We start from the raw sequence: 15,764 nt of genomic DNA, 5'->3' as shown, positions 1-15,764 counted from the left end.
TTTGGGTGTAACACTTTGGTACAGGGGCGTCACTAGCATTATACAAGGGGAGACAGTTGTCTGCCTTTAGGGCCCCCCAGAGGCATGTCACATGACTCCCCATCCGCCCATTTTGCACCCCCTATTAATTAATATTGAGTCTCTTGGAGATCGGCACTTTGGCAGTAGCAGAGAGTCAAGAAAGGGTTAACTTTCCACCCAGCCCTATTGGTTCTCTTGGCATCTTGTGCTCCTCCCCCGCTTGGAATTTGTATGGAACTGCAGAGCCCAGGAAGCTGGCTATTGGCTTGTTGTTCTCCCTCCAAGAACGAAAGTAAGAAATTTTGTAAAAAATCAACCCTGCTGTTTGTTTGTTTGTTTGGTTGGTTGGTTTGTGTGTGATTTGTTCCCCTTGGTCAAGCTACCATGTTGCTCGCTCTCTCTCCCCCCACCCCCATGAACCATGTGTGTGTTGTACATGTGAGAGAAGTCCCATTGTGTGTGTGTGTGTGTGAGAGAGAGAGAGAAAGAGAGAGAGAGAGAGAATTCTTAAGCTTAAAAAAAAACATTTTCAAAGTATGCCAAAACTATCCTAGTGCAAACTTGTAACCCCACCCCACCCCCATCCCAACAATATACCTTGTTATGAGGAAGTTAGTTAGTGCAAAAGTATTAAAAGCTTTGAAAAGAATGGGGGGGGGATGCTCTGACAAAATTGATGTTTTTGTTTTTGTTCCTTTTTATTCCTGAAGTTATACTGCTTATAGCTCTAATCTGGTCTTTCTGTGTGTTTCTTTCTCTCCCCCCGCCCTTATTAAAATATTTATATGCTGCTTTTTTAGCAACAGAGTTCTCACAATGGCTTAAATAGCAAAATATGAGAAAATGGTTCTCTTAACATGTTTCCTCTTTTAAACATTACTATTTTACTTTGTTTTGCTTTGTAATTATAGCATTCTCCCCCACCAAAAGTCTATTTTTGTACTGTGTACACTTGCTTCAAAATAAGGCTTTGCAAATCAGTTCACAAGAAACTCATTTTTAAATTGCACATGAAATGATTGATTGTCTTTAAATTCAGCAAAACTGGGGTAACTCCATATATAACATTCTGATGTCCTATTTGAAATCAAAATGGTGGCTTTTCTTTCTGTAGCGTATAGACACACTATACATTGTATATATACTGTAGTATATACACTATAGTTGCATATAAATTTTTTTTGCATATGATTTTCTTACTTAAATGAAATGTAATAAATAAAAGATCAAACTGAATTGCATGCTGCTGTGATGGGTGTAAAAAATGCTATTTGAATGTGCTTCTGAGTACATGCTTAGGATTGGAGTGCATGTGGCTAAAAGTCATATGACACATCCTGTTCTTCCTCCAAAGAGGTCAGGGTAGTGTACATGTTCTTCCTCCCCACCTTTATCCTCACCACAATCCTGTGAGGCAGGTTTGGAGGGGAGAGAGAGTGTGTCTCAGCTAAAGTCCCACAGTGAGTTTCATGACTGAATAGGGAATGCAAGTCCCCCAATCCTTGTCTTGACACTAATCACTACACCATACTGGTTCTCAGCTGTGTGCATAGGATACAGAAGAAATCTGATGCCAGAGAAAAACGGAGATTCATTTTTAACTGTGAAGCAAGCTAATGGGGAGGAGAGTGTTGAATACTTTTAAGAGAGCATGTAAGGGTTTCATTATCAAAATGTGGGGAGGCTGTGGGCCCAAGCCCTGGATCTTTTAAGTACCTAGCAACACCTTTGTAAGGGAGAGAGGAAGAGTGATAGGATTTTCCATGCAAAAGTTGGTATTAGCATGTATGTTCCGAATTTCTTCTAAAAATAATTAAAAATTCAATCTTTCCTGGAGTGTATTTTAGTGTAAAAAATAGTGAATTCAGCTAATTTAGGGTGGGGGGGATGGAATGAGAGAAAGAGCAGAGAGGAGGAGGAAAATAGGTGGTGTGAGGTGGGTGCAAGGCTATGTGTAGCTCACCAAAGGTGCATCAGAATCTAATCTGGCCCACCACCAAATTTTACTTTGACACCCCCCTGGCATAGTGCATTTGCAAGAGAGAGAAAATCCAAGCCCCAATATTTATATGGGGAGGGAAATCTTGTGGAGGGGGATTCTTGTTGCACCCCGTGTAATTTCCTGCTGGATTAGCCCCTGTGAACTAGATTCAGTGTGAACTAGATATTCACCATATTCATAATGGGGATGTGAGTGTGAGTGCTCTATATATTGTGAAGTATGTTTGTTTGTGTACATCAGCAAGGGGCCCATTTTAAAATCTTGTCTCTGAGCCCATTCCGACCTTGCTACGCCCCTGCTTCTAAAGTAAAACCTCAGTTGGCAGCAAAACTTAGACATAACTGAAGGTTCCAATTGGAGTTTGGCAAGGCAATTCAGAGTTAGCTTTTGGCCCATAACCACTGTTTTGTACATTCAAGCATACTGCTGTTACAACCTCAGCCAGCTATAACTGTGGTTATCCTGTATGTCTGAACTCAGCCATAGACTTAATCCATTGAATGAGACCTGAATTTCACTACTGTAATTATTGTTTGGGCATGTGTGTTTGGTAACACTTAAGAAAATACGTGGCAGGATGTTGTTCAAATGGTAGCAAGGTACTGCAAAGTACTCAAGCTTTTAGCAGATATTCCATTTTTCTCATGCAATACTCCCCTATTCTAATTCCCTTTCCGAAAGAGCAGACCCTGCAATATAATTCTATGAGACCCAGGCCAGTTTTGCATGCACATGTGAACTGCCAGGATTGGGCCGATCCCAGCAGCAACACAGTGGCAAACCCACATAAATAGCCACCCTTGGAAACAAGGTTAAGGGAGTGAGTGCTTCTTTTACCTTGGTTTTTTAATTGTCTGGTCTGGCAGTCGCTGCTGCTTGTAGCTGCGGCTGACAAACTGTGGGGAACCTGGGAAAGGGAAGGGAGGGGGGATCTCCATGATGCACCGCACACTCGTCATGGTATTTCCTCACCATGATGCACCACGCACTCGCGTTGGTATTTCCGACACATCCCGACCCCTGGCCCTACCTGCTGCCTCAGCGCACGGGGAATCGTCTGGGTGTGTGGGGAGCCTGGATCATCTGTGGAGAAGGTAGGTGTAACCTGCCTTCCCCGCAGCCCTCTCTGGAGCCCTTTTTACTGATCATGAAAAGCGGCTCTATATGTAATTCTGAGCTGTAATCAGGGGTGAAGCTAGGTAATTTTGGATCTTTGACCTAATGAGCTTACGCCCACCCACCCCCACACACAAAATAAGAATCCTTTCTGTATATATACATTTCACCACAAACGCACAGGTCTGGGACAGAGTGCATTTGGGAAGGGGGATTCATACATCTTCCTTATCATTCACCACAATCCCACAGAGTGCATTTGCCCACCACCACCAAAAAAAGGCAAGCCCCAATGGGTTCATAAAGCTTCTTCACCATTCACAAACTAACTGGGACACAACTCATGCCCCTTGCTCTAACATAAAACCAACTTGGATATGTAGTCCAATTTGTTAGGACTATATGTGCTATATGTCCTAACAACCTCCTCCCCCCCCCATTTATTCCTCTTGCTTGTTTTCCCCATTTGTCCTCCTCTTGTTTTTTCCATTTGTTGGGCGGGGCGGGGGGAATAAAACCAAAATACATCCCATTACTTCACAGTTCTTATGCAGACCTTTTGGATCACACAAACCAACTTAAGCATAGTGCATTTGTTTTAAAAAATGTTGTTTTAAATTCAGAAGTAACAATTAGTTCCACTTGCACTAGGTGTAAAGTACTCTGTGGATAGAGAGAACTCTTTCTGGCAGCTTTACTGCATTAGAGAAAAATAATTAAAAATCACAAGCATTACCAATTTCCTTGAAATAAAAATACACAGAGTCTTGTCATCTTGGGCTCCATGTGTGCCAAATTTCAGAACTCTAACTGAGAAGGGTTGGACAATGGCTGCAGTGGGGGGGGGATGTTGCACTTTTTTATGAAGGCAAAGGAAGATTCCTTTGCATGGGGGAGGAATGATGGTCAGCAGGGGTGGGGGCAGGTTTCCAGAAGTTTTTATAATTTCCTGCCATAAAACAAGCCACTTAAAGGACTTCTTTTGAAGGTTTTTTTTTAATTCAAAAAAAAATCATGAAAAATAGATTGACCAACCCACTTCAAAATCAGTCTACAGAGTCCCGATAGCCTTTCCTACATCTGTGCCAAATTTCAGAACTCTAGTCCAAGCCATTCTGGAAATATAAAAGGGGTCCAGGCCTAATGGCACCCCTGACTGTAATTAAAAATATGTACACACACACACACACACACACACACACACCAATCTGTATTAAGTGTTTGTAGTTTAAAAAAATGTTCAAGAGAACATCTGGTGATGAATGTGTTCTTTCCTCATATGCCTTTTTGTAAAACAGTTTTAAGCCCAAATGCAATGCACAAGAAAAAAACTGGGGGAACACGGGTAATAGAGGCAAAAACTATATCACAAAACCCATGAACAAGGACAAAGGCAATGATGACAGAGGAACAACACAGGTAGTGACCAAATTAAACATGTAATAACAAATACCCACAGGCACCCATATTATGACAATAAATGAATACAGTGATAAGTGCTAAACAAGCCCACACGATAAAGAATGTAGAACTGGCAACAGTCACTGGAATGTTGGTCATAAACGATGATATATACCTGTATGGTGCTGCTGTGCCGAAAGACAGTCCTCAAGAATGCGAAGTGCTGCACTCTGAACAAAAACCTTCGCCTGAAAGGCTAGGCACAGAATTCTTGAAAGTAGAACTGGAATCTTGACAGACTTCCTAGGTTGTGGTCTGTTTCATAAGTATCTTCATCAGAAGTATGGTAATCTTAAATCTGGAAAAGCCTTGTCACTAAAAGCAGCATCTCACCACCGTGCCTGCTCGGACATGCTATGCTCTATGTTCTACATTCTTTATCACGTGGGGCTTGTTTAGCCCTTATCACTGTATTCATTTATTGTCATAATATGGGTGCCTGTGGGTATTTGTTATTACATGTTTAATTTGGTCACTACCTGCGTTGTGCCTCTGTCATCATTGCCTTTGTCCTTGTTCATGGGTTTTGTGATATAGTTTTTGCCAAATGCAATGCACGGCAGACATGTAGAGAACTAAAATAAATATAAGGGTTGTAAAATGCATATATCTTTATAACATGCTCTCTTCTATTTCTCAATAAGTTTTCATGCTGACATAATTTTACTCTAATTTAACTATGGTTAAATCTAGTCCAGATTTCTCTGTTGCAATTTGTTTCATTCATCTTCCATCACCCTTGTGCAGTTCTTTTTGTGCACTTGTTTTGCAGTGTGTGTGTGTGTGTGTATATACTTCCTTCTCCCAGGCAGACTTTGCCTTACTAGGACATTGGCTGGTATTCAGCAGAGGTTCAGAGACTGTGATAGAAGGAGCAAACACTCACTTCCCACATAGGTTGCTACTACTGATCTTTCTGGAGCTTTTAATAACAGCTCCCAGATAAATAGTTCTCCTTTTATTGGTCCAAGATAAATAGCCCTTCAAAGAGAGTGGGCTTCTCCCTCCAGGGAGACTTTTTGCAGTAGCACCCTCTGCATTTCTGCATTGACTGGCCCTTTGATATCCAGAAATCACATCACTTTTTCTCTCCAGTCGCCAGGAGGTGATACTAGTCCCACAGATGTGTTATACCATAAAAAAGACACCTTTTTCTAGGATAAAGGAACAAATCAGATTAGAGTTTGCTAGAAAAAGAAACTATTCTATTTTCTCAATGTATTTCAATATAGTTTTTAACAAATATGTTTACAAGTAAAACCGAGCAGTTGCATCTGCTCACCCTCTCATTGACATTAGAGAGCTTCCTGTGTTTCTGAGCTTTTTGAAGTAAATCTACTTAAATCCACTTCAAAATAATAACTGAGACACTTGCAATTGCATATCTGTTGTTATTGCTGAATGCATTCTGGTTCTATAGTAAATGCAAGTAAAGCACACTTCAAAAAGTTTTAAGAACAAGGACCACACTATGCGGCTTTATCCTTAGCTATTTATGAATGGCACATCAGACTTTTGGAATATAGAGATTTATTTATTTGTTTGTTTGTTTGTTTGTTTGTTTGAGAGAGAGAGAGAGAGAGAGCGCGCTCTTCAACAAAGGGTTCCCAAAGCAGTTTACATAACAGAAAGACTGCAAAAATGGGACTCATGGTCTAAAAAGAAACACAAGGCAGACACTGGAAAGATGCTATGCTGAACTGAATAGAGACAGCTGCTATCCCCCTGAGACAGCACTTTAAAGGTGCCTCTTTGCCTAGTTAGTAGGGATTGGTCAAGTAATTGTGAATACAAACATTTCATTTGAGCTGCTAATGCTATTTTAAGAATCAGTAGCAGTTTTCTTTCAAAACAGTTATATTGGCTGTTCCTATCAAGGCTGGCTTCAACTCAGGCATTTGACAGGTCCCTGTTGGTTGCATGCTATGTAGGGGTGTGCACAGAACCGCCAACTGCAGTCCGGCACTGGGGTGGGGGGTAGCTTTAAGAGCGGCGGGAGGGTTTACTTACCCCTCCCGCCACTTTCCCGCTCTGGCGCCGTAATTCTAGGAGTAATTGGGGCGGCAGGATACCTCCCTGCCGCCCCTTCCCCGCTGTTGCTGGAAAAAACTCCCAGGAGTCCTTTGCGCACGCGCACATCACAGAGACATCGTGCGTGCGCTTCACGTCTCTGTGACGTGCGCGCGCGCAGAGGACTCCTGGGAGTTTTCCCCAGCAACAGTGGGGAAGGGGCGGCAGGGAGGTATCCTGCTGCCCCAATTACTCCTAGAATTATGGCGCCAGAGTGGGAAAGCGGCGGGAGGGGTAAGTAAACCATCCCACTGCTCTTAAAGCTACCCCCCCCCACCCGAACCAAACCACCCAGGTCCGGACCGGTCCAGAGCAGTCTGGAGGCTTTTTCAATGGCCTCCGGACCAGTCTGAGCCCATCCCTAATGCTATGATGAGGGCGTCTGGCACCAAAAAATCCCAGAGCCAGCAGTGGTTCCTATGATAATCATGGATGTGTGTTGTGCTTAGGCCTTGGAAACCAACCTAGATGATGATGGCGATGATGGTGATAAACTTAGCTGCCCCTTAACAAATTGTTCTTTGGGCAGCTTACAAGAGGATTAAAACATACAATAAAAACATCTAACACATTAAAATCACAACAGACAAAAAAATAAGAAAATAAAGTACAACATACAGTTTAAAAAAACCCAGCTTAAAAATTCATTTTAAAATTAGTTTAAAATCAGATTGAATCTGAAAACCAAAATTTTAAAGGCCTAAAGAGACTTGCGATAGTTCCTGAAATCAGTAATCAGTACCTAAGTTAATTCAGGCATCATAATGTTCATTCAGTTGTATCACAATGTCAACACTTCAGTATTTAGTGAATATTTAGCTGTTAGAGGTTGTTAATTTTTACCCTCAGTGGGTAAAACAGCAGAGCACTAATGAATAAGCACACACTCCAGTTAAAGAGTAGGTAGCAGAGGATGGTTTAGTTGTTGCAGCTATTTAGAGAAAAACACATGAAGATCCTTGTAGAACTAAATGCTAAGTATTTATTGGTTAAGTACACTTGGATAGGAAAGACCTAAACCTAATCTAAAGGACTACATAATGAATAGGTAAGGAGGAAGAGAGATATTTCCATCTTCTCTCTAGGAGGGAAAGGAAGGATTGTGACTCAGCACAGGAAGTGCGGAGGAGTCAGATCAGGTTCATAGAGTAGAGACAGGTAGAACAGTTAGGAGACCCTTACTCACTATTTCTACTCTCAGTGCCCCCCTGGTGGTCATTAGGATAGTTGGTGCAAAAGGTCGAAGCACTGGAACTCCATCTCCAACATTAGCAACCACAGTTGTCAGTTCTTTGTTAACAGAAGCTCAGTGAGTTGCATCATATTCTTTTTCAAGTACTACACAATCATTGCAAGCTTGTTTTGTGAATGAAGCAGAAAAGGAAATAAACTCCTTGAGTGGAAGGCACCCCCAATAGGAGTTCTTTCCCTCTCACCTAGGAGAGATTAGGAGAGATAACTGCATAAAAGCAGAAGTCAACAAATAAGCTTATACAGGCATGAAAATGTAATTAAGAGGAATATTGCATCTGTGGATTTCTGCCTGCCATGCAACTGGTTAAAAAGTACAGATCCCCACACCCTATAATAATCAGTTGCCCATTTTGTGAAATATAAAAAGCACACCTTTAAGAATTCCTTATCTGTGCTGGTCTTTGTATATTCAAAGTCTAGATGAACCCAAACTAATTATTCATTAAAATAAAACATCTACATACTGCCCACCTGGGGCCTCCATATTTGTTTATACAGTTGACAATGCAGTTTGCACTATTACATAAAAGGTTTCTAAAAGTACACCCAGTTAAATAGATAGATGCAATGTGAACATTCTTCTATTTAGCTTTATCAAGCTATTCTCAAGAAGCTCAAATTAATTGTAGATTTTCTCAAAAGGACTGTTAATGCTTCTACTGAAGAAAATTCAACATGGTAACTAAAAGAACTTTATGGCAGAGGAGAATTAGTGTTTTGTTATATTTCATGCAGCAGTTATAGTCATTTCCATCTAAAATAGTCCATAAAGAATCCGTAAAACCTCCACTTGCATGTGAAAGACAAAGCACAAAGTGACACTAATGCAATGGAAAGTATTTAATTTTGTTCTGCCCTTCGATTACATTTTTTGGTCTCTCGGATAAAATATAACCTTTAATGCTCCCCAAGAACACATGCACTCTTCTCTCTTATTGGAAATAACTGATTTAATGGCAATCCACTCTATAATGAGGCATGTTCTACATTATAGATTAAAAATACAGATATTAAGCTGAATAAAAGTATGGACAGTAGCTGCCACCTAAAGAATCTGAAAGCCTACTCCAAAATATTTGGTAAAATATATGCAATATAAGACTTTATTTATTTTTTTACCACTAAAAATCCATCCATGCTTTTCAGTTGCCCTGTGGGTTTGGAATAAGACTTCTGAAGATACCATATGGAATGCTGAACACCTGTGGAGATGATAAAGTTTTAGAATGTTGAATTTCAGTTAAGAGTTCTGGAATTTCTCTGGAATTCTCTGAAATTATCTCTCAAAATATGAAAGAAAGCTACCATCACACAGCAATAGTTGGCCTTCATTTATTCATTGGCTTGTCACTGAATACTAACAATTCAAAGGCTCAAGGTGGGGCGTAAGAAGCAAAATATTCATCAATATAGAAAATTTTACTGTGACATCCCAAAAAACATTTCTCTATAATTAGTTTAACACATAATGACAGTAAAGTGACAGAGGCTTCAAATTTTACCTTCCTTTTACTATTCCACACTAAGGAAATGTAAGCATGTTAGCACAGCTTCCCAAATGTAGCAACATTCAATCCTGAAGAGGCATGGTGAAGGAACTCTATGGCCTGTGACCTCCCACTGAGAATGCCTGTTCATGGTCTTTTGGTGTTTATACCTGAAGCCTTTGAGGGTTCTCTAGGCTTCTCTGTAAGCAGTGGTCCCCTGATGATAAAGCGATAAGGGCAGAATTGAGCCAGGTATTTAGATTTAAAGCTATATATCTATGCCAAAAGATAGGGGTGTGTACAAAACCGGGTTGCCCGGTTTGGTTCGAGTCCAGACTAGACTCGAAGTAGACCAGGCATGTTCAGTTTTGGGCACCCCCAAACCCCACCCCCACTCCCAATTTGGTTCAGTTTGGGGGGGGGGGTGTCCCATGATTTTTTAAAAAGAAATTTACTCATCCCCTCCAGAGGGTACTGCTGAGGCCATGTAGAGTCTCTGGAGGTACTTCTCCCTCCGCTGGCATTATGCTGACATTCTCCTCTATTGGCTTGGCCACTTAGCCAGGTGGATACTGAGAAGCCACAGCTCAAGACCTATTTGCAATGACCCAAAGAGCCACTGGGGCTATTCTCAAGTTTAACAAATATCGGGCTGGGAGAACCTAGCCCGATTTTTGTTAATCGTCAGAACCACTGGGCTCGGCTGCGAGCCCGGTGGTTCTAGAGTGGGTAACCCACTCTGGAACCCCGGTAAAAAGCAGGTTTGCGGAGCGAGTACTCCGCAAACCTGCTTTTTACAATTGCGAGTAGCTGCAGCACGCCTTCGCGCCGTGCCTACTCACAAGTAGACCCCCGGCCGAAAGGCGAAAAGCCGCCTCCCGGCTCGGGGGTCTCCCCAGTATGCCCTGCGCACTCACGCAGGGCATATTGAGGCTTGCGGGGGCCACGTGGCCCCCGAGCTCTCCAACCCCCACCGGCTCCGGCAATCGTGTGGGCGGCCAATCTAGCCGCCCTGGGCTCCCTCTCCGCTCGTGAGCGGGGAGAGCGGGCTTAGCCCCCTCTCACCGCTCACCCAAAGAAACCAGGTCTCACGGATTGTGAGACCCAGCTCACTTAGTCCTGTGCTATCCCCAGAACTTGAAACTACAGGTGGCCCTCATTATTTGCAGTCCCAGGCCTGGCAGTTTCACATATCCGTGGTTGAGTCATAGGGATTCAGTTTCTTTATCTGCAGCTTTAAAGATAGGCAAAATTCACCTGTCCAGGGTTCCTGGGTGGCAGGAAATTACTTCCAATGTCATTTCCAGCCACCATTTTGCAGCATGGAGCCATTTTGTGGCTCTTTTTTCTAAAATAAAATTTCCCAGGAGTTTTCAAAACAATTCTCAAATATTTGGAGGATTTGTGTGTTTTGAGGGGCCTTTCCAGAGAGCTGGAGGCCTGGAGAGCAAGGTACTATGCTTTATTCCCTTTATTCCTGCTTTTTTGAATATTTTTAAGCTCAAGTAACCCAATCCCGCATTCCCCATCGGCTCAAGGTTTCACTATTCATGGTTTCCACATTCATGCTTACAGGCGAGAATGGAACCCCCATGAATAATGAGAGCCACCTGTACAACAGAACCTTGATTTAAAAATTAGACTATATGGCCATGTTTTTAATATCACTAACATCCAGACTAAGAGCTGTGCACCAGGAACACTCATGCTTGGATGGTGGGGATGGTTTTCAATGATCCCATCTTCCTCTGCAGCTGCCTATGCTTTTAATATTTATTGAGAAAGACTGAGGGACTCCTAGAAAAAGAAGAGGAGAAAATATCTATAAAGGAGGAGAAGTGATATTCACCCAGCAAGAATGGTGGTCCAAACTCTGAGCTCTGGACCTTGTCAAGCCATCTATCTGGATAAGAAAGGCTTATCTGCTCCCAATGATATTCACCTGGCACCTACGCTGATCATGACCTACACTCCAGGACAAGACATTTTTTATTTCTCCAGGCTTTTAAATTCTTTATTGAATTGTTTTAATGCCACTTCAGCCGGCTGCCTTTTATTGCATTGTTTTATTGTTCTTAGATGGGGTCCCCCTTCACTTCTCGTATTTGTATTTATGGTTTTAACTTGTAAGCTGCTCTGGAGTGGTTGCTGTTTTTATTGAAGGACAGCTTTTTATTATTTGGCTTCTAATTCTTTAGAAATTTACATTCATTATACTTTCATTATATAATATAGAAGATTTGTCTTACAAAATCCTATTCAGATGATACACAACACCCCACTCCAGCTTACCCAACTTTTAAAGCAGGGTTAGTGGCAGACATATACCCCTGCTAACTGGGCAAAGAGGCATCTTTCAAAGTGATGGTTCTCTATATATTAAACAGGTGGAGAGCAACTGGCTTTATTCAACCCCAGAGTCTTTGCCCCCTGCTAACTGGACAAAGAGGCATCTTTCAAAGTGATGATTCTCTTTATATTAAACAGTTGGAGAGCAACTGGCTCTATTCCGCCATCCATCCATTCTTCAGTGATTTGGCAGAGTGCAGGATTTTCTCATTGCTGAACAACACACCTCCATCAACTTTTGTCTGGTGTGTGAGAGAGAGGGGGGAGGGGAGAGGTGGAGAGAGGTGGAGAGATGTAGGGAGAGGGAGGGGACTGTGAGCCATTTGAGGACAGAACCATTTTCTCATTATATAAACTACTGAAAGGACTTTTTTCTTGAAAAATAGTACCGTATATAAATAGTAGTAGTAATATATTGCCAAGTGTGTGAGCAAAAGCATTTTTCCCATATGTGATAGGAACATGACTTTAGACAGAATTTTTGCTGTACCATATTACACCTAATCAACCCGATCATAGGCACCACCCCTCCACTTTAGACTAGCTTGCATTTTGCTACATTTTGACTTAGAGTTACACACCCAAGTCACAATCCTCCCTTGGTTGTTTGCTGTTTACTGTATTGAAATAAACTAGTAGAATTTCACTAAAAAGTGGATTCCCTTCCACCGTTCATCCATTCTTCAGTGATTTGGCAGAGTTCAAGATTTTTTCATTGCTGAGAAAATGCACACCAAGTTAGTCAGTATGGGCAGGCTACTTTGACTGGTAGCAACAAGCAAATGTCTCCAAGCAGAGCTGTTTTTCAGCCATGCTACTTGAGATCTTTTAACTGCAAGTATTTTAATTTTCAATTAAAAATCTGGTTCTCCATCCCTCAGCTTATCTCTTATCATTTTGAAGCCAGATAAATGATGCTTCACTATGTAACAAAGCAATTTAAAGTATCATCCCCCTCCCTATTTACCCTATTCTATTATTTCTCTTTCTCACCCATTGCCTCACACCACAGCCACAAACACAATTCAGTTTTGGGTAAAAGGGCTGCAACTTTATTAATAATCAAATTAACAAACTGAATTGTGGAATAAACCCCACCCCACAACAATGCAGGCCTACCAAAGGCCGGGTTCCAACATCAAAGTCCTTCCCCGTGCCTTGAACGGGTGACACATCATGACCCCAGGATAGAAGCAGTGCAAACCTGCTTACCCCAATGGGTCAGGGCAACTTCTACGGCTTCACCCACACACACACCCAGCCGTGTAGCCTTTAAGGTTTGTGAAGCTCTGAAGCAGATGTCATGGCGAATCAAAGTCCCTGAACTGCAAAGCCTCTAAGGACTAACTGACCAATCCACTCTTTCCAACTGCCCAAGGGTAGTCACTGATTTCAAACCCTTCTACACCTCCACCAAGCCCACACTGTACCTGCCCAGTTGTGACCTGACTAACTAACACTAGGAAAAACAGAATGGAGTAGGCGAAAATACCCCCCAAAATGGCCAATCAGTTGAGAGGCCAAAAATTCCTGCTCAGCCCCCAAAAGGACTGCCCGCAAAGCCCATTCTGCCCCTAGAGACCTGAGGGAGGGGAACTGGAAACCAATTAAAGAAGAGGGTGAGGAGCTGCCCGAATTGCGCACTAAACTCCACCCTGCTCATGCAGTCCTGACCGATCAGGGCATTCCTGCAGCTGCTTGCCAAGGGGGGTGGAGTGAAACAATGACCATTCCCCAGCACAAGGCTGCAGGATGAGGCATTCTTTCAATCAGCGATCAATTTTGCTCTGCATGGTTCTCTCATATATGATTTTTTTTAAAGACACTCCTCAATAATGCAGTATGTTTGGAGTAATGGTTGGTTGCTCCACCATTACTCCAAACATACTGCAGCCAATCCTTTTATGTCCTCTGTAGAATAATAAATCAAAAGTAACTGAAAATTTAGTGCTGCAAATCCAAAATATACATAGGATTTTGGAAAATCTGTGTACTGGATCATTACGAGATGTGATCCAGTGTCATTTACACAAATATGCACTGAAAGCTCAATTTAGTTTGATCATGACTTTTTTGTGTTAAGCTTCTGGAACGTTTTGATGTGGTGGTGGTGGTTGCTGCTGCTCTTGTATGGGATTTATTCAATGTGGAAAGCCATAAAACTAATGTGGAAAGGCTTAAGCTAAGCCACAGTCTAATCTTGGCTAACATGGTTAAATACTATACAAATAATTTGAGGGAAAGAAATTTTTAAGACAAGACTTATAGGCTCTTCTAAGATTACTAATGATCCCAAAACCATGGAAATGCAAAGTTACAAGTCCTCTTCTCACGAATCCTCCACATGGTTACCCAATTCAAGAGAGGGGAGTATTCTGGTCTTGCCTCACCACCAGAATAGCCACTGGCCACACTCTCTCAGCAGCTGCCATTCAACTTCCTGATAAAGGGGTCCTAACTGCATACTCCATGAAGTTTTTCACATGGAGTATTTCACTTTTAAAGCCCTTTAACTCACATCTCCTCCGGAATGGATGGGGTGCGTTCACATATCAGCCAGATTTACCCCCTGCGAGTTATTGGGGTGCAGTTGACACACAATTCCGTTTTTTCACTGCACGTTAGAGTGTAGCCCGATTTATATCCAGGGTTTTAAAAAATCCACTATTTGAGTCAGTTTTTTGGGACAACTTCGAGTTTGCAGGAAAGCCTCCCAGTAAACTCATGGTAAAACCTGCTGTGTGTAAAAGTCCCATGGGAGTGGAAAACCTGGACAATCACTCTCCTCCCCCCCCACCCCCCACATACACATATGGTTACTATGTGGGGAAAATTGTGTAAAAATCGTGCATCATGTACTTGAACTACACAGTAACTAAACATATGGGAAGTAAGAAAAAAATATGTTACATGTTTATCTGCTTTATTTCACTTGACTATTTTGCAAGACTTAAAAATTTTTCAGAGAAAAGTTAAAAAAAACCAACCACCATCATTGTGCCAAAAATGAATGCAAATATATAAATAATAATAAAGTAACTGGGGTCGGGGGCAGTATTCCACAGAGCAGTAGTCCTTCCTGATTCCAGATATGGGAATCAGACAGTTCTATTTATTTATTTATTTATTTTTAAGTGAGTTGCAGGCAAATTCAGAAGGCTATAGGGGAGAGCCAGGTGAAGATAAGTTGGCAACTACTGTACTTGCCACTGTGTACACATGTTATATAATAAATAGTACCTTCATCTCTCTCCATTAAACACCACAGAAATTAGAAACACCCACATCATAACATTAAACGCAAAACAGATTTTCAAAAACTAAGTGAAGGACAAATCGTCGCAGCACACTTGAATTTCTTATACATCTATGCCTCCAGACAGATTGTTACAAGTTATGTTTTCACTGTCAACTGAATGGCTGGAAACAGCCAGCAGGGAAATCTTTTGCCTCCAATTTTTAAGCAGCTGTTAATTCAGCCATTTTCGTTCATCTTCCATGAATTTTGCTTTTGCAGTTTGTACTCCTCTCCTAAGAGATCCTCCATGCCAAATTTGATAGCAATAGGGAAATCATCTCAGCGTTATAAGGCATAGAATTTTCATAGATTGTGACATGCCTTTGTTAGCACTCTGAATGCGTTTTCTACAAAAAGGAAGTATAATAATTAAAAAGAACAGCTTCGATTTGATGTATAATTAAGAACAAAAAAATCTCAGCAATGGAACACAAAGCAGCTGTTGCACAGAGCCTCTGGTTTTACAGGCGTTTTTTGGGCTAATTCCACTCTGGATGCTATCCAGTGATTCAACAGGGACAGTAAGAGCACTTTATCAACATTAGTACGGTAATTTTTTCTGCAGACCTTCAATGTTTTTCAAGAATCAACACATTTTCTGCTTTATTCATACAGAAAACCTATTTCATATATTCCTCTCCCCAAAAGGAAAAGAGATTAGCAATTCAAAAGATACAGGTTTTGCACCAGATCCTCTGAACTTTCC

At 41.6% G+C, this 15,764-nt stretch overlaps 1 long non-coding RNA gene across 1 annotated transcript in view; it reads left to right on the top strand.

Annotated features, from left to right (window-relative positions):
- Nucleotides 1-253: 253 nt before the first annotated feature.
- Nucleotides 254-15,764, top strand: part of LOC128353053 (uncharacterized) — a 28,471-nt gene continuing 12,960 nt past the window's right edge. Inside the window, exon 1 of the long non-coding RNA XR_008305416.1 lies at nt 254-313. This is a non-coding gene — a long non-coding RNA (uncharacterized LOC128353053). The remainder of the gene's footprint in view (nt 314-15,764) is intronic.

The sequence above is a fragment of the Hemicordylus capensis genome, chromosome 4 (assembly GCF_027244095.1).
Source record: "Hemicordylus capensis ecotype Gifberg chromosome 4, rHemCap1.1.pri, whole genome shotgun sequence".
In the NCBI taxonomy this organism is placed as follows: Eukaryota; Metazoa; Chordata; class Lepidosauria; order Squamata; family Cordylidae; genus Hemicordylus; species Hemicordylus capensis.
This window is presented reverse-complemented; position numbering and strand designations above follow the sequence as displayed.